Here is a 20672-nt window from a genome sequence, read left to right as displayed (position 1 = left end):
TTCTCCATGGTGTAAGTAAATTCATCAGACATGATTTAAATTTATATCAACATCTGCAGCTACAGCAAACAACAATTGATTAACATTAATGTAATATGCAGGGCGTAATAGGACTATGTGATCACTCTGTACATCTACATACAGGGTGAGTCAGCTGCCCCTACCGCTGTCGTTTTATCTAACCTACAATGTTATAGCTGACCTTAATAAACCTCGCCAGAGGTTCTCATATTCTCTCGCTCGCTACGCGCAAACTATTAGCCCTACAGGAAAAATGAGCTGAACTTTCTTTGTAGGAAATTTAATGAAGTTAAATTTTGTACTGGGACGCGCTATCGCTGGAGGCCACGGTTTGCGAGTTTTTCAAAAAAAAGGACAAAAATATTCTTGAAACGCATCTCCACTCCACACTCATCCCTCCTACCACCGTACAAAAAGTTCCTACTACACCAGCTATTCCCGATATTCGACCTCTTTTGATCTCTATTGATTGTGCTATTACGCCACCAGCATAGGCGGCTACTTCGTTAACATTATTAATTTAAACGCGGTCATGAGGGTAATGAACGAAAAAGACTTTTGTAAACGTTACGCTAAAAATAATTACTTTGACTCTTCGATCCAAACTTGGTCCTTACAAGCACAGAAGTTTCCTAGTCCGAAGGCCTCACGAATACCACGATGTCATTGTTTATTTTATGTTGTTAAAATTCACAGAATAGATATGTAAAATTTACATAAACTTCAATTTGTAAGCGCTTGACTAAGCCGTTGGCGTAATAAGGTCAAGTCACCGAAGACTAAAAACGGTCGAATATAAGAAATAATTCTACAAGTCGCAAATATTTGTACAGTGATAGGAGGGAGTGTCGTGAACAATATACTAGAAATCCTGACCGTTGGAGGCTGAGTGTGGAAGTGGGGGTGAGTTTGAAGGCCTCTTTTGCACGTTTTCCTTGAAAAACTCGAAAATTGCGGCCTCTACCGAAAACGTATCGCAGTACAAAATTTAACTGGATTAAATTTCCTACAAAAAGCTCCTGTTCATTTTTTCTGTAGGGGCTGCTGAATTGCCATGTATATACTCAGAGATACGTACGTCATGACCTACCCATATTAGTGACTTTCCGACCTTTTCCATTTGCATTAGAAGCGAGGGAAAACTGTCTGTATGCATCCATACGCCCCGTGATTCTCTTATCTCAGTCTTAGGATCCCTGCGGGAAATATGCGGTGATGGCAACAGAATTGTTGTAAAGTCTTCCTCGTATATTGCTTTTCTAAATTCACAGAGTTCCGTAGGAGCAAGATCCCAAGATTTCGACGTAAGTCCCCTGAATATCTCTTTCACACTTTCGTCTGACTCCACCTCCATAGTAGAGCGTCAGCGCTACTGACTTCCCTACGGAGGACTCAGATTCAATTCCTGGAACTTGGGTTGTTTGGGGGAAGAGACCAAACTACAAGGTCATCGGTCTCATCGGATTAGGGAAGGATGGGGAAGGATGTCGGCCGTGCCCTTTCAAAGGAACCATCCCGGCATTTGCCTGGGGCGATTTTAGGGAAATCACGGAAAACATAAATGAGGATAGCCGGACGCGGGATTGAACCGTCGTCCTCCCGAATGCGCCACCTCGCTCGGCTCCTGGAACTGAAAGGGACTTTTCCTTGGTGGGCAGAATGCAGGGTATTTCTCTCAGTCTCATTAGGTCAGTTGAGGAGTTACGTGAGTGAAAAGTAGCGGTTCCAAGGTCTGGAGAGCTAACAAAGATTGGAAGAAGGGCGTGTTGACTCCATTCCCATCCACACCACATCAAAACGACGCCATCTGCAGATGATACGGAGGTTGGTCACTGTTACGACACTAGCAGCTTGTATCTTCAACCGTACGATGTCTGTCACGCATACTTGAATGCCAAACGTTGGAATTCTAGAAATGGTCTCACTAGTATTTCGTTTCGTTTCGAAACACATCAAATCTCCTCAGAATCCTCTCACCGTATTTGTTGTTGATGTGGTAATGAGTCCGAAGACTGGTCTGGTCCAGCTCTCCATGCTAGTTCAAAATGGTTCAAATGGCTCTGAGCACTATGGGACTTAACATCTGAGGTCATCAGTCCCCTAGAACTTAGAACTAACCTGCCCGGAGTGAAGATATGGAAATTGTCACCAAATTTCAATTACCTTCCTGCACGTAAAGCAAATCCGACCTTACTTAGAAACTAACCTAACGACATCACACACATCCATGCCCGAGGCAGGATTCGAACCTGCGACCGTAGCGGTCGCGCGCTTCCAGACTGTAGCGCCTAGAACCGCTCGGCCACTGCGGCCGACTGCTAGTCTATCTTGTGCAAGCCTATTCATCTCTGCATATCTACCGCAACGCACATCCATTTGAATCTGCATACTGTATTCAAGCCTTGGTCCCTCTTCACAATTCTTAACTCTCACACTCCCTTCCTCCGATATATTTCAGTCTTTTACTCCCGTTCCCTAGTTCTGATTACATATATCACTCCCATTTCACATCACTTCGTATTATTACATCCTGGATACATCAGAGTCGCTCTTTTACATAGGCACTTATCTAGTAATCAGATATTGTCGGTATTTTTCCCTTTGTTATAGACTTTTTTGTGTCTATCAACATTTAAAGACGGCTGCCATTCAGTACACCGAGTAAAATACTATGTAATCTGTGCTTTTTTCGTTACGACCATACACCGACGATACAGTCCACTATCGGAAGATACGCCGCAAGAAAGTAAGACGTAATGTGTTTCTTAAATCATTTCGTGACAAGGGCTCTAGGAATTTCTGGTTCTATTAGCAAAATTTTCTTCGAGTCAAACAAATATTTTTCATCACACTCCGTATTATCATATCTTGGTTATGAGACGACAAACTGGTAGTGATAAGCATCTTTGGAAACCCTATGAAGAGGAAGTCTACTTGTCCTCTTGAGCCTACTATTTCCAAGTTGTTGCTGTGCCTTATTAATTGAGTATTATGGAGGATCTGAGAAAGTAAAGTCGGCGGATTACTGTTATTTGATTTGTGTCCATGAACTAGTCTTCAGTTAACCGGTAATTCAGTAACGTACTGGTCGCCCCTATTTGGCTCCTATGGCAGGAAATAAAAACTCTTTGTTACCTCCAAGATGGCAAATGTTCATGTCAGGTCATCTGTAGACAACAGTCACCTGAAAACAGGTGCAATATTTCAGAAAGAAGACAACTACTTCAAAGATTTTCCTTGCGGAGCTGCTCTTTAAGTTCACCCAGAAGTTGTCTTTAGGGGCCTACTGCCAGAACTCTTCAAAAACTTTACTGCCCGGAGTGAAGATATGGAAATTGTCACCACATTTCAATTACCTTCCTGCACGTAAAGCAAATCCGACCTTACTTAGAAACTAAACCTGTATCAGAAAACGCAAGAAAACAAAGACGTCGCGAAAAATGTTCCGTTGATTGCACGCCGGAGTAGTATCACAAACGTACGTCGTGCATTTCTTGCTCTGATACTAGACGAATTGCTTAAAGTGATGAATATTAATGTTTCACTCGAAGACTCAAATAATGAAACGTCAATATTCAGATGACACTAGAAACGCAATAAATATGCAAATGTCTGCAATAACTCGGTGACGTCTTCTGCAGCATTCGATTTCTCGAATGCCATTTAAATTTATTTATTCCAATCCACAGAAACAGATATGCCCAAGTTTGTTTTGACGGCCCGCTAAAATTAAAACTGTCACTTTACAAATAGCTCGACCACGAGGAAAGAAAATGAAAAAAAATGGCGCTGTCAAGTTTGAAAGTACCCAGACTTCCACAATGAATGTGGTGATAAGAAATCACCTGTCGTATGCAAAGTTATGTCTGCCGCAAGTACATTCGCGAGTGATTGAAAACAGAGTCTTGCGGAAAACAGATCACCCTGCTACTTACAACAGTTATTTCGGAATACGTAAATGACAAACGTAGATTATACTCAGAGCTTTGTTGTTGACTTTGGCCATATTATACCACGAAGAGTGGTACTACAGTGTGACTGATTTAATTTCCTTTTCATTTATTTCTTTTACCGAACAAAAGACTGCATAACAAAAATTTTACTTATTTTTTCGTATGATAAATGAGTGAAAGTGTGAAATCAAAGCTTTTTTGTAGTTAGAACTATCCTTTCTATCACACGTTATTGAAGGTGATACCAGTTAACGACTGAAGATTAGATGTACACAACTACGTTACTTGAAGTAAAAGGTCTTTCCTTGACACGCTATGCTGGAATGTCGTTAAACCTTTACTACGAAAAGAAATAATTTTATAGCCGTCTGAAATGCTTCTGAGATATTACTTGTCGAATCCCCTGTTCAGAAGTCCTGACTGCTGCAAGGTAGTTCCAGTACAGTTTCCAAGTGACCATATCTCAAATTATATCCACTATCGACATGCTAGAAAGTAAGGAAACAAACGATGTCTGTCATGCAGTAATTAGGGCTCCCATATAATTGTTAGGGTATGACCATGGTTTGTTGTGAAAAATATGTGACTAAGGGTATAACTTCAGTTCATTTTACAAGTTTTGAGAAGCAGCAATTCTCGAAGGGAACCCTTAAAGTACGTAGAAGATAATAATTTCAATAATGTCCAATGTAAATGCATCATCTCACATGTCAATGAAGTGACATCATTTTATGTCACTGATTTCATTCCAGTTAACCCATTCTTTCTCGACAGAACACATAATTATGGTTAAAATTCTTTTTATTTCCAGGCACAAACTGTCGTATGGATATCTATATACAGTACAGTAGGCGTAGTCCCCTTTGAGGATTTCACATTGTCACTAACCTCAACGAAGCTTAAGTCGACTACGCCACGCAGTGACCTGAAGGTGAAGGTTTAATACACCTCATGCTGGTAATACAAAAATATAATTATGATTGTCTCTGGAAATAAAAATCGTTTTGACAAACGTAGTAATCACGATCACATCCACATGGTCAACATGCTGTTCTTCAGGATCCGTGCAGCTGTATATGTTGCCAAAAGCCGAAACCGTGAAACTAAACTAACAACAGAGAGGTAATCTACCCAAGTCTAGCTGTATGGTAGTGAATTATTAAAGACGACACCGGGACAATATTGCATGTCCCAGAACTAAGATCCCGCATCAACAAAACGAACGAAGTAGTGCCGTAGTATGACACTTCGCGAGATCAGCGGTTCAGATCCCTGTCCAGTCATCGAGATTCAGGTTTTCCATTATTTCCTTAAATTCCTTAAGACGAATAGTCCTCTGGGAAGATCAAAGCCGATTTCGTTTCTCCACAAAGCTGGTGCTCCGTCCCAGTGGCCTCGTCGTAGACGGGATGCTAAAGCCTAATCTTCCTTCCTCCCTTCCATTCCCGTCTAAAATGTCTTCTGCATGTTTATATGAACATATGATGGAGTGACAAAATCATGGGACAGCGATATGTACGTATAGATATGGAGATAGTGTGTCGTACACAAAGTATAAAACGGCAGTACACTGTCGGAGCTGTCATTTGTACTCAGGTGATTCATGTGAAAAGGTTTCCGAAGTGATTATGGCCACAAGATGAAAATTAACAGACTTTGAGCGTGGATGGTAATTGGAGCTAGACACATGGGACATTAAATTTCGGAAATAGTTAGGGAGTTCAATATTCCGAGATACATCGTCACAAGAATGTGCCCAGAATACCAAATTTCAGGCATTACCTCCCACCAGGAACAACTCACTGGCCGAAGGCCTTCACTTAACGACTGAGAGCAGTGGCGTTTACGTCGTGTTGTCAGCGCTAACAGACAAGAAAGACGGCGTGAAATAACCGTAGAATCAATGTGGAACGTGCGACGATCGTATCCGTTAGAACATTGCTATGAAATTTGGCGTTAATGGCTATGGCAGCAGACGACTGACGCGAATGCCTTTGCTAAAAGTGGGACATCGGCAGCAGCACCTCTGCTGGGCTCGTGGCCATATTGATTGGACCGTAGACGACTGGAAATACGTGACCTACTCAGATGAGTCCCGAATTCAGTTGGTAACAACAGATGGTAGGGTGTGAGTATGGCACAGACCCCACGAAGCCATGGACCCAAATTGTCAACAAGCATGCTGGGAGGGTGGTTTCGTAATGGTTGGGACTATGTTTACATGGAATGTACTGGGTTCTTTGGTACAACTGATCCGATCACTGAAGGAAATGGTTATGTTCGGTTACCTGGAGACCGCTTGCAAGCATTCATGGACTTCATTTTCTCAAATAACGATGGGATTTTATGGATGACAATGTGCCATGTCAGAACATTCTGGACAGTCCGAGTGAATTATTTGGCCACCCAGATCACCCGACGCCAAACCCATCAAACATTCATGGGACATAATAGAGAAGTCAGTTCCTGTACAAAATCCCGCACCGGCAACACTTTCGGAATTATGGGCGTCTGTAGAGGCAGGTTGGCTGAATATTTCTGCGAGGGGACATCCAACGACTTGCTGAGTCCATGACACATCGAGTTGCTGCACTACATCCGGCAAATGAAGGTCCAGCATGATATTAGGAAGTATCTCGTGACTTTAGTCAACCCACCGTATTACATTTGTAACTTTCGGGCCTGGGGTGTGGGGCGGTTAGAGATTATGGGAGCGCTTAAATATATGTAATAACTAATGACAATGATCCTATTTGAATAATCTGGTACGTGCGGAAATGTTACTTCATTGCACCCAAGCTCTACGCAGCGACAGTTATGACAATGTAGAAGACAACTGCCGTATGCAAGGTGGATATGAGGGACACTACTGATTACTACTCGTAATAACAAGCCAACCTAGACTGACGCAATATCTAATTCCACATATTCAGAGTGATTAAATCGACCTATGTAACAGTTAGCTTTTAACATTATTTTTATTTGTGGGACATCCACAAATGTTCTGCAACATGTTCATGGTAAACAAATCCGCTACGGTTGTAACATACTTTATTGACCGAAGTCTTGCAAGAAAGAAGTCGCTATACTGTACCACGGTTTTGGGATCTTAGCTCAATTGTTAGGTGCATCTGAAATCTAGCAGTGGTGAGGTGTCATATCCGTGCCCTAACAACTAACAAGCAATTATCTACCTTAGGTGGACCGTCAAATAACATTCCAAATTGTAGCTGCAAAGAATTCCATCTTTCAAGAGCGGTCTGCGCCCGGTCGTATTTTTGGACAAGAGGAATTTTCCCAGACCGCGATTGAAAGCTGGAGTACTTGGCAGCCACAATTTGGGATGTTATTTGACGGTCTACCTACGGTAGATGTTTGCCTCTTAGTTGTTAGGGCATTGGACATGACGTCCTACTGCGATTTACCGTGAACAGGAAGTTTTTGCTGTCAAATGGATCAGTGCTGGTTTGAAAAAATGTATCTGAAACAAAATTTTGTAATATTAAATATGGTGAAAACGTTAACTCTGACAGTTTACCCTCTCAGTAAAAGATTGTTAATACCGTCAATTCCAGATATCAGTGTACATTCTGCTCACAAGAAACATTTTATCGCACTCGATCGCTGACGGGCTGAAACAAGTCACCTGTATACGCAAAAAATAAACGAATATTTCGCCTGCTTACAGCACTAGCACGAAATTGTTAATGATGAACCCACTTTCTGTTCTACAGTTAAATTGTCGAATAGTAACTGATGGAATTCGTTTCTAATAAAAATTTGTGTGGAGTTACACTTGCTGTCACGATGGTAATCCTTCACAAAATCAAGTTTATGTTTATTGAATTCTGTTTGTTTGAGTACTAAGAACGCTAGTTATTTCTTCAGTAATAACTGTTTCTTATGAGCTACTTTACAGAGATATCTAATACCATGTTAGATATCTATAATAATACAGCTTATTTGGATGTGCGTTACAGTATCGTTTTTTATTTACTGATCGCTTAAATTCAGCAGTGAGAAGAACCACTGCACCATAAGACATTTTTACTTCAGAACATTTCTAATCAAAAATAAAGATGAGCCAGAGATAATATAACACACTTTCAAGGCGCTGAATTTAGAATAGGGGTGTCAGTGACAACGTTTCTCATCTCGAGAGATGTGCTCACGACAAGTAAATTTTATAATGTCGCCGTCTCAGTGGCGATGGAGCAAATGTTGAATTTCAGATAAATAACTTAAAAAACAAATTTACTTTTCTACAGTAAATAAAGTATCTGAACCTACTACCAATCGTTGGCTTCATTTTAAAGCAGAGTCCAATTTTAAACGTATTTGCATCAAATTCGTGTCGCTTTCTGCCACTACTGTTTGCACACTTTTCTACTTTGTTACTAACTCCGTAATATTTAAGAATCGGTATCTGATTACACACCTTGTATAAAAACTGGTCAGTATGTATCATTCTGCAAAATGTCTGAGGCAATAACCTGAATCTATGTAGATTCAGCAAATCCCCATCACTCATACAAATACATGTGAAATGTAGAAACAATTGTGCACTGTTATACAGTTATTAAATTTAATAGTTTTCAGCAGTGTTTCGTGTCGTTTGTGGCGAAATAACGATTTAATAAACGTTCGCTCGCTGTCTTTTTAGAGTTTTCTGTGTTTGATGTCGTTTAGTAAATTTCGTGCTTTAGTTTTCAACTGACGTTTCTTATTGTTTCTAGTGGAATATTTCAGTAAAATTTTCATTCAGTGTTTTAACTTCGTTTAGTGTTCCCGTGGCAGTTTGAATTTTTTGGTTTTAGCTAAAAATTTTGTGAAGTTTTGTTGTTATTGCATCAGCTGTGGTGTAGTAGAATTTAATACAAGTAGTTGCTTTTTTAGTAGGTAGGGAATTTCGAGACCATTATTGTGAGTCCTATAAACAGTTCTACTGGTCTCACTGAACTTTGGTAACATAGACGTATAGTTTTCCTCAGTAACTGTAAAATTTTACCATGAGTGAGAAGTGTGGGCTCTGTTGTAGGTTTGTGAGTAGTGGGTTACGGTATTTTCATTGGGGGGGGGGGGGATGCAGAGGGGAAGGCAGTGGTCACTTTAGTGAGATCCTCTCCTGGGAATGCAGAATCTGTAGTAGAAATTAGTTGATAGAGGAGCAGGAGCGTAAGATCTGTGCCCTTCAGGTGCAGTTACAACGCGCAAAGGAGGAACTAGATACGTTGAGGAGGATGAAGGGTGGTGGGGAATGGGAATTGGCAGTTGGCAAGAATAAGGCTAGGAAGAGGAGGTATTCAGACAGTTTTGCTTTGCGTATATGCAATAGATTTGACCAACTGTCAGAGTTGAGTGGAGAGGAGCCTCGTGTAACTGTAGATGTAGGGAACATGCAGCAGTCCTCAGCAATTAGGAGGCCTAGGTTAGTTGCAAAGTCCAGTAGAAAGAAGAAGGTTCTGCTGGTAGGTACTTCTCACGATAGGGGTGTGGGTCAGCACTTGCAGGAAGTGGCTCAAATGGCTTTGAGCACTACGGGACTTAACATCTGAGGTCATCAGTCTCCTAGAACTTAGAACTACTTAAACCTAACTAACCTAAGGACATCACACACATCCACATCCGAGGCAGGATTCGAACCTGCGACCGTAGCTGTAGTAACCAAAACAAACCGCGGGAACGCCTTGGGCTGCAGATCGGAGCCGCCAGGCGGGGAAGCCGCCGGCGGTGGAGCACGCACCACCGGGTAGACACAGGACGAGTCGGACGACAGACCAACGACAACCGACAACAACCGACAATGACCGACACAACAAGGAAGAGAGAAACAACGGAGGCTTGTAGAAACCACAACACCAAACACCAACAGTAAATCCACTCGGAACCAGAGCCAGGCAAACGTCAACAACGAACAACGACCACAACGCAGTACCGCCGAGATATAGACGCAATCCAGAGCGAGTACCAGACTGACTGGACTAGGTTTTTTTTTCTTTATTGTGATTTCATTCTCCTGCCCCATATGGGCAGGGGAGGGCTGTCAGCGGCACAATCCGCCGCTCGTCAGCCGAGTGACATGAACTTAAAATAAGAATAAAATGGTACATACATAAGGCGATAAAGGGGAACTTAAAACAGAATAATGGGAGAAAATGAAGGTAAAAAATATAGACTAACACGGAGACGTTCGTGAAGGACAGTTAAAAAAAAAGTCACCAGAAAGTTAAAAAACACAGTTGGCGATTCTTCAAAACTCAGAGAAGACACTGAATGGACATGCACACGTTAAAAGTCGGCCACAGTAGTAAAAACACACGACCAAGAATAAAACTGCCAGGTGCGACCTGCCGATGAAAAGGGCAGAGAGGATGGAAAAGGAGGGGAGAGCAAGGGGCAGCAGGGGAAGCAGCGGGATGAAGAGAGGAGGGGCATCAGTGGGTACACAAAGAGGCGGGAGACACGTGGGGTGGGAGACGAAGAGGGAATACAGGGCAGGAGGGAGTGCAGAGACTCTGAAAGGAGGCACAAGAGATGGAGGGGGAGTAAGAGGGGGAAGCCGCTCAGGAGGAGGGAGGGGGAGGAGAGGGAGCCCTGAGGAGGAGGCAGGAAGATGGGGTTAGAGTTGGTAGGAAGGGTAGATGTCAGGGTGAAGCTCATCAACCGGGAGGGGTAGACGGTGGAAGCTGCCTTGGGAAAGGAGATGAAGGGTGTGGAGATGGAGAGAGGGTGGGACACAACGGTAAAGGTGCGGAAACTGGTTGGGGGTGGAGAGGAAAGGCGACACCAGGGGGTGAGGGGGATCAAGGCATCAGACAATATATAGTGTGCGGATGTGTTCAAGGAAAAGGAGAAGCTGGGGGAAGGGGATGAGGTCGTAGAGGATGTGCGTGGGGGACGGAAGGCGGATGTGGAAGGTGAGGTGGAGCGCATGGCGTTCGAGGATTTAGAGGGCATTATAGAACCGGGGAGGGGCGGAAATCGAAGCTACACTGGCATAACAGAGGATAGGGTGGATCAAGAATTTGTAGGTGTGAAGGATGGTGGAAGGATGCAGACCCCATGTCCGGCCGGACAGGAGTTTCAGGAGGTGGAGGCGGTTGTGAGCTTTGTTTTGGATGGTAAGGAGATGGGGAGTCCAGGTGAGGTGGCGGTCGAGTGTCAGGCCAATGTATTTGAGGGTAGGAGTGAGGTGGATAGGACGGCCATAAATGGTGAGGTAGAAATCATGGAGGTGGAAGGGGTGGGTGGTGCGGCCTATGATGATCCCCTGGGTGTTGGAGGGATTAACACGGAGGAACCACTGAATTGGTCAAGGTGGGTTTGGAGGGTACATTGGGACCATTGAAGGGTAGGATAAAGGGCTAGGAAGGCGGGGTCATCAGTGAACTGGAGAAGATGAACAGGAGGAGGAGGTTTGGTCATATCAGCAGTGTACAGGAGATGGAGGACAAGGGAAAGGACAGAACCTTGGGGCATGCCGGCAGAGGGATAAAAAGTACGGGAGTTGGAATTGTGGATAGTCGCATAGGAGGGACGATGGGAGAGGAAGGAAGCAACGAGATGGATGAAGTTGATGGGGAGAGCATAGGTCTGGCGTTTGAAGAGGAGCCCAGGATGCCAGACACGGTCATAGGCGTTCTGGAGATCAAGGGAAACAAAGATAGCAGAGCGACGGGAGTTAAGCTGGAGGGAAAGAAGATAGGTAAGGTTAAGGAGCTGGTCGTCGGTGGAGAAGGAAGGCCGGAAGCCACATTGGGTAAGAGGAAGGAGGCGGTACTGGTTAAGGTGATGGTGAATACAGTGAGAGAGGATGGCCTTGAAGACCTTACTGAACACGGAGGTGAGGCAGATTGGACGATAGGAAGAGGTATCAGAGGGGGGTTTGTTAGGTTTAGGGAACAGCAGGACACGGGAAGTCTTCCACAGGTCGGGGTAAAATCCAGTGGAGAGGAGGACATTATACAGGGTAGCAAGGACAGACAGGAAGGATGGAGGGGATTCCTTGAGGTGACGGTAGGTGATGCCATCATGACCAGGGGCAGTGTTGCGTTTGGAGAGGAGGACGAGTGTGAACTGGACTAGGGCAGAGCGGATCCCTATATACAAAACTGGAGGGAGGGGCTATTGGCCGTTGTCTGCACTTGGCGTAGCAGTGACGCCCACGCTGCGCGAGAGCCGCTGCTTGGAATAGCCGCTGCGGACGCAGAGCCCTCTATGGGCTGACCACGTCCATTTGTTCTGGCGCATGTTCGACTTTCGGGGCGGGAGGTATGAAGTGTTGGCAGAAGAGCCAACACTGTTTTGTTAGAGGAGGCCGAAATGCACGCTGTTAAGCTCACGCAGATTGGCGTGAGGTCTGGAACAAGGTAAAGTAATTATCCTATAAAGAAAAGAACGTAGTTCTTGGAATATTTAACTCTAATCCACAATTGGCGTACATCTCTCGTTACTGTACAAGCTTCACAATATTAATTATCAAATGGTATGGCGCTTTGATAGGTCGTAGCAAATGACATAGCTGAAGGCTATGCTAACTATCGTCTCGGCAAATGAGAGCGTAATTGTCCGTGATCCATCTCTGGCTAAGTCGGCTGTACAACTGGGCGAGTGCTAGTAAGTCTCTCTAGACCTGCCGTGTGGTGGCGCTCGGTCTGCAATCATTGACAGTGGCGACACGCGGGTCCGGCGTATACTAATGGACCGAGGCCTATTTAAAGGCTACCACCTAGCAAGTGTGGTGTCTGACGGTGACACCACAAGGTACTAGAGTAGCGGTCGCACGGTTCCAGACTGAAGCGCCTAGAACTGCTAGGCCACACCGGCAGGCTAGTTGCAGGAAGTGTTGGGAAGTGGGTACCAGGTCACCAGCATTGTGAAGCCTAGTGCAGGGTTGGCTCAAGTGACTGACAGCATAAGGGAGTTATGTAGGAAATTTACAAAGGAGTATCAAGTAGTGATAGTGGGTGGATCAGGGAACAGTCTTGATAGGGACAGGGAAAATAATGCAGGTGGTCAGTAGTAGGGCAATCTTCGCACCAGGCCACGCTGCAGTCTTGCCAAATTTATTCAAGATGGCGGCGACGACGTCATCCAAGATGGCGGCTTTTGGCGGGAAAATAGGTCAATTGTGCTACGTCCACTAACCTAACCTCAAGAAAAAATGGCGGGAATTTTGAATTTTGGCGGGAAAATAGTCCAATTGCGCTATGTCCACTAACCTAAGCCTCCAGAAGATAAAAAAATGGCGGAAAGTTTGAATTCCAACATGATAATGCATGCAAATCCGTACTTCTCTTTATTATTATTATTCATTATTATTGATTATCATTTATAATATTCATTATCATTTATTTGTATCTTTATCATTTATTATTATTTGTTATTATTGACCTGCCTCCACTAGAAAATTCCCTCCAAATTCAAATTCCCACATGATAATGGCTGCAAAACCTTACTTTTGTTTATTATTATTCATTATTATTCATTGTCATTTATAATCATTTATTATAATTCATTATCATTTATTTTTATGGGCCTACCTCCACTAGAAAATTGCGCCAAATTCAAATTACAACACGATATTCTCTCGAAAACTGTACTTCTATATATTATTATCATTTATTATTTATTCAAGATGTCCGATTTTCTCGGTGAGAAAGCCGTTCTCCTTACATCCATAACAAAAATCTATCACAAGTTCAAATCCCCAACACCATAACTGATCACATGTACGAGCTTTTTCCGTCACTTATCTTTTTTTTTCACTGGTAGCCTATCATAACCGCGTCAAATAATAAACTGTACTTATAGTAACGTAATTCACGTCCTTTGATTTTGCAGGGGGGAAGGGACTGAAGTCTTTATTTCAAGCAGTACGGCCAACACTTGTTCTCCAACACAGTCAGCACACACATCTTTGATATCGCAGTGCAGTCACCACGACGTCCGCGCTCCAACTAAATTAGTTCAAATCCTTGCCATCCCCTGGCCAGCGGGCGGAGACACTGCCTACACCTGTCACGTGAGGCGGCCGGCCACTAGCACGGGGGGCGAGCCCAGCGATCACTCCCACGTCGTAAACATGTTTTCGCTGGACACGCTGGAACTTTCCGAGTTTGACGTCACAGCGGCCCCTTGTCCGCACACCACGTGCATTCGTCGCCTCCACATGTTTCCCACTAACATTTTCTCCCTCGGAGCTGAATCGCACAACGGTTGGCCGTTTCCCTGCAACACTTTCGGCACCACGTTCAAACCTGTTGATGCCGACCTCACACAGCCGTTCGCCACCTGTCCCTGTGCGAGCGAGAACGCAGTGCTACACTTTTGGCCACAAAGCTTGCTCGACACTGGAATCCGCCATGACTATATAAGCCCACCTTTGGACCGCACTAGAATGCCCGCTAATTGACTCGCTCTCGCGCACAGGTAATAACTGTACAATCGCTGCTCCACCGTCACACACCCTCCATACACACGATGGACATAGCCTTCTGTAAATACCTGGAAAATGACTCTTTATTTCAGACATTACGGTCACGCAGGTGTGTCCCAACTGACTTCTCCATGCTCACACAGTGAAACTCCAGAGCGCAGCTGGCGTACGCGTGGTTGGCTGAGCCCGCTCCCTGGCCCGCTGACGTCATGAACAGCGCGCCAGGTAGGCGGCGGCGAGCGGCGCCTGAGCGTCCCGCCACAAACTGTCAGGCGCGCGCACGAGCACTTAACGCCGGACACAATGGAACCTGTCGACTGCGTGCCGTACAAAGGATACGTTTAGCGCCAGAGTTTGACCGACAGCGGAATCCACCATGACCGTATAACAGCGCATTTGCTCATCGCGAGAACGCACACTAATTCACTCTCACCACGCCACTATATTAAATAATTCCATTTAAAATTTCATATACATATTCAAACGTGTTCAACTACCTAATTTCAACTATTTTTCGAGGACCGCCACCTCAGCCTCCTCCTAGGAACCAGCGCCAAGTTTGAAATCTGTCAGTAAACAAAGCTCACTTGCACTTCTGCCACCAACCTAAGAAAATTGTTTCAAACTAGGACACCAGCATTCAACCTCTCCCTACACGTTTCTGGTACATGGACTCACCCTGCTCTATGTCCATGGATGGAGGAACGAATTTACTTTATTTAGGAATGGAGTATATGTATCACGCCGACATGTCCCACATCATACAGACCTGCAAAACACTCCGACATAACTCATTTATAATGTTCTACACACACGTTTGCTAACTGTAAACAGTTAAAAATAACTCATAGCACAGCCTACAGACATGCGAACTGCTCGTAAATAATGCAAACATTTACCTCCAAATACCCAAACAACTGCTAATTTTCGGAAATAATTTCAGTTCATAGGCTGATGGTAGGAGGAACGAGTGTACTTTATTTATTTGCAACATATCTTTTTGAAACTTTTACTTCTCATAGGTTTCGATATGTAAGGCTGACATAAGGCAGTTTCTGAACTCCAGTAGTGCACTACACTTGGCAACACAACCACACCCATGAAGATATTCATTCCAATCCAGACCTGTAACTCGTCTACAGACAAATCTGTCCAGTTATTTGTCTACTCACTCACATTCTGACCAGATTGCCGTTATTGAGCATAAACAGCTCAGACGGCACTGTGCTGCTCGGGGAAGTAAGGAAGGGCTGCACTCTATTTATTTGGAGTCCTTTTATTTAGTCGTAGAGCATATTTGTCACAAAACACCCGCACTGATCCCACTGTGCTCATCTGACACAGGCCACAAACACGTAAACAACTCCTAATTTCACCACACAATACCAAACAGCTCTTAAACAATGCAGTACACAATATCAGCAGACGAGCTCTGTACTCTTAAACTCTCCAAATAAAGCACTGCACAGTGCACAGACATGCTCGCATAATAGTGCAACAGACGCGCCCAAACACCACCAGCCGCCATATCGACCAAAAGTCTCTGCTCGGCCTCCCCCAAACATGACCACAACACAGTCACATCCGCACCTATCACCGGAGAAATTGATATCACCTATGCGCCTTAGATTACACCCCAAGGGAGGCTGCGAGCGCGTGCGGTCGGCGGGGATTCCAGAGTCTCCAGCCAAGTTCAGCTTCCGAGCGCTCGAGACAGCCGACACATGTGAAAGCTGCATTGTTCTTCTCATGTATACCGCCGGCGTCTCAGGTCTGGACCTGCCTTCATGTCTATTCTCAGAATAGCTCATAGCTCGTTGACGCACTCGATTAACGCGGCCGGGAAAACATTTACTACTCGCATGCAACGAGATGGTGACAGAAAAACCAAATCACTCTGATCTGCACTGCAGGCGCGTGTAATCATTGAGAACACACTATTTTTTTTTCGAACAACTTATTTAATCATACAGTGTATCTATCACGCTATCGCAAAACGCCAATCCCAGATGTGCCCTGGGCCATGTTGCACAGCCCACAGACACGCACCCAATCATAATTTTAGTACACACTATAGCTAATTGCTACTAAATAATACATCACACAGATGTGTAGATAAGGTCAGTACTCGTAAACTATCCTAATAACGCGTAGCAGAGCCTGCAGATTCACTCGCAAAATAACTCAGCTCACGTGCGCAGGTACCCCCACTCTGCACCATGCCCACAGGATCATGGAGTCACCCATCCGTCTGATTTCAGACCTCGCACAGCCCCTGCTCGGCTTCCGCAAGCGTGAGTTGGCGCGGTCAACGCACTCTTCAGCGGTCAAAGCACATACATACGTTCGTCCAGGACCACGATCCCGAGCCGCGACCACCGAATGCGGGTGAAAGTCAACTTCATATCAACGTAGCATAATTCCAAAGCGCAGCCTCCATACGCTAGACACATCATAGCAGCACCTGTCTTTACCTCCTATGACACTGTAGCACACTACACATTGCTCCTTTTTAGCTGTTTACAATTAGCAAGCGTGTGTGTAGAACATTATAAATAAGTTATGTTGGAGTGTTTTGCAGGTCTGTATGATGTGGAAATGTCGGCGTGATACATATACTCCAGTCCTAAATAAAGTAAATTCGTTCCTCCATCCATGGATGTCGTGCAGGGTGAGTCCATGTACCAGAAACGTGTTGGGAGAGGTTGAGTGCTGGTGGCTTAATTTGAAACAATTTTCTTAGGTTGGTGGCGGAAGCGCAAGTGAGCTTTGTTTACTGACAGATTAGAAACTTGGCGCTGGTTCCTAGGAGGAGGCTGAGGTGGCGGTCCTCGAAAAGTAGTTGAAATTAGGGAGTTGAACACGTTCGAATATGTATATGAAATTGTAAATGGAATTATTTAATATAGTGGGGTGGTGAGAGTGAATTAGCGAGCGTTCACGCGACGAGCAAACACGCTGTCGGTCAAACTCTGGCGCCAAACGTATCCCTTGTACGGCACGCGGTCGAAAGGTTCCATCATGTCCGGCGTTAAGTGCTCGCGGGCGCGGCCGACCGTTTGTGGCGGGACCCACAGGTGCCGCTCGCCGCCGCCTACCTGGCGCGCTGTTCGTGGGGGTGTGCTTGACGTCAGCGGGCCAGGGAGCCGGCTCAGCCAACCTCGCGTACGTCAGCTGCCCTCTGGAGTTTCGCTGTGTGGGGATGGAGAAGTCAGTTCTGACACACCTGCATGACCGTAATGTCTGAAATAAAGAGTCATTTTCCAGGTATTTACAGAAGGCTATGTCCGTCGTGTGTATGGAGGGTGTGTGACGTAAGCGGGGCGGCGGCGCAGCGATTGTACGGTTATTACGAGCACGCGAGATTGAGTCAATTAGCTGGCATTCTAGTGCGGTTCAAAGGTGCTGTTATATATTCATGGCGGATTCTACTGTCGAGCAAACTTTGCCGCCAAAAGTGTAGCTCTGCGTTCTCGCTTACACAGGGACACGTGGCGAACGGCTGTGTGAGGTCGGCATCGACAGTTTTGAACGTGGTGCCGAACGTGTTGCAGGGAAACGGCCGACCGTTGTGCGATTCAGCTCCGATGGAGACAATTTTGGCGGGAAACGTGTGGAGGCGACGAATGCACGTGGTGAGCGGACAGGGGGCCACTGTGACGTCAAACTCGACGAGTTCGAGCGTGTCCAGCGAAAACATGTTTACGATGTGGGAGCAATGGCTGGGCTCGCCCCCCGCACTAGTGGCCGGCCGCCTCATGTGACAGGCGCAGGCAGTGTCTCCGCACGCTGGCCAGGGGGTGGCAAGGATTTGAACTAATTCAGTTGGAACGCGGACGTCGTGGTGACTGCACTGCGATATCAAAGATGTGTGTGCTGACTGTGTTGGAGAACAAGTGTTGGCCGTACTGCTTGAAATACAGACTTCAGTTCCTTCCCCCCTGCAAAATCAAAGGACGTGAATTACATTACTATAAGTACAGTTTATTATTTGACGCGATTATGATAGGCTACCAGTGAAAAAAAAAGATAAGTGACGGAGAAAGCTCGTACATGTGATCAATTATGGGTTTGGTGATTTGAACTTGTGATAGATTTTTGTTATGAATGTAAGGAGAATAGCTTTCTCACATCTTGAATAAGTAATAAACGATAATAATACATAGAAGTTCAGTTTTCGAGAGAATATCGGGTTGTAATTTGAATTTGGCGCAATTTTCTAGTGGAGGTAGGTCTATAATAATAAATGATAGTGAATGATAATAAATGGGGTGGCCGAGCGGTTCTAGGCGCTACAGTCTGGAACCGCGCGACCACTACGGTCTCGGGTTCGAATCCTGCCTCGGGCATGGATGTGTGTGATGTCCTTGGGTTAGTTAGGTTTAAGTAGTTCTAAGTTCTATGGGACTGATGACCTTTGAAGTTAAGTCCCATAGTGCTCAGAGCCATTTGAACCAATTTTTGAACCCCTGCTTTAAGCCTTCCACTCGGCTCCAAACCAGAGGACCGCGATCGGTTCTGGGAACGATACTACAAATAGTTAGCTCAGATACCACCCCACGAGCGAGGCTTTCCGCCTTCACCAACTCCGCCAACCGCCTGTATGAACTGAGGATGACCTCTGAACCCAGACGGCAGGAGTCATTGGTGCCGACATGAGCAACAATTTGCAGTCGAGTGCACCCAGTGATCTCTATCGCCGCCGGCAGGGCCTCCTCCACATCTCGGATGAGTCCCCCCGGCAATCAGAGTGAACATTGGCCTTCTTCCTCGACCTTTCCGCTATTTCCCTAAGGGGCTCCATCACCCGCCTAGCGTTGGAGCTCCCAATCACTAATAAACCCCTTCCCTCGTGTGCCTGCTCGGACCTTGCTGAAGGAGCGGCGACATGTCCACTCACAGGCAGAGCGGGCGATGCCACACGGCCAGCCTCCACATTGACCTTCCGCTTCGTGCGTCGCGAACGCCACTGAACCCGCCACTCCCCTTGGGGAGAGGGTGGCCCAACCGCGCCCGGTACCCGCGAAGATGCCTCGACAGCAGGGACAGTGGGCGAAGCATGTAACACCTGGGGTGTACCATGCGATGCACCAGACTCCCCACTGCTGCTACACTCCGAGGCAGCAGCCTGAAGACGGCTGACCGCGGCCATCAACACGTTTTCGAAGAGTGGCCAGCCCTTCCTGCGTCCGTACACAGCAGTCACACATCCTATCCATCCTAAGAAATCAATTTACTGTAGAGAGTTAATAAGCTTTTAACTAGACTGCTAATTCACAAAAAGCGGCTGATAGTTGACTAAACTGTGGTTACTAGACACTTCTTGTAGAAAACAATGAAAATAGCGCTACCTGTCTCTGGACTGTATTCAAAACAAACACGAAATCTGTGGAACATTATTACTAGCACTCGACCATGAAAGCTTCCTAAAAGCAAAAATACGCAGAAGAAGAAGTGACAAGAAAGAAAATTACAGTTAATACTTAAATTAATATAGCTCGCTGCACAGCAGACGGCAGTTACGACATCTCAGTGGTGCTATTTGGGTCTATCAGTAGATCGGATTTCACTAGGCATGGCCTGCACTTCAATAGGTATGGGAAGGGAAGGCTGTTTAAGCTTATAGGTGAGAGTGTAGTGGGTGGTGGTGGTGTTGGGGTCACTCATGGATAAATTCCTGAAGTAGTTGTCGTTAGAGCTGCACCGTCTTCTCACTGAAGTCAGCTGATAGTTATACCTGCTTAAAGGAAGTCCCTCTAACTAAGAGTTCACCTTCCGAGGATGTAATGTTTCCAAGTAGAGAAGGAATTGGCATCTTTCATCAAAATATAAGAGGTATTAGAGATAAAGTTAGTGAACTACTTATAGATGATGACTGAAATTATTTGTATATCAGAGCACCACTTAAATAATTTGACATTTCAGAGGCTTCCTTTACCAGGATACAGATTAGCTGTCTGTTCCTCAAGCAGTTCCTTGCGGGGGGGGGGGGGGAGGGGGCTATGTACATAAAAGACAGTATTCCATTTGAGTATATAGATGTATCACGACACTGCACTGAACAGTTATTTGAATGGTGTGGAAGGGCAGTTGAATTTAGTGAAACTAAACTTCTAATTGTTGTTGTTTATAGGTCCCCTAACTCTCACTTCAGAGGATTTCTGCTCAAGCTAGAGAAGGTTCTTGATTCACTTTGTAGGAAGTACCAGAAATTAGTTATGTGTGGTGACTTCAATATTAATTTTGTATATGATGGAGCA

The sequence above is a fragment of the Schistocerca piceifrons genome, chromosome X (assembly GCF_021461385.2).
Source record: "Schistocerca piceifrons isolate TAMUIC-IGC-003096 chromosome X, iqSchPice1.1, whole genome shotgun sequence".
Taxonomy (NCBI): Eukaryota; Metazoa; Arthropoda; class Insecta; order Orthoptera; family Acrididae; genus Schistocerca; species Schistocerca piceifrons.
Note: the sequence above shows the minus strand (reverse complement) of the source record.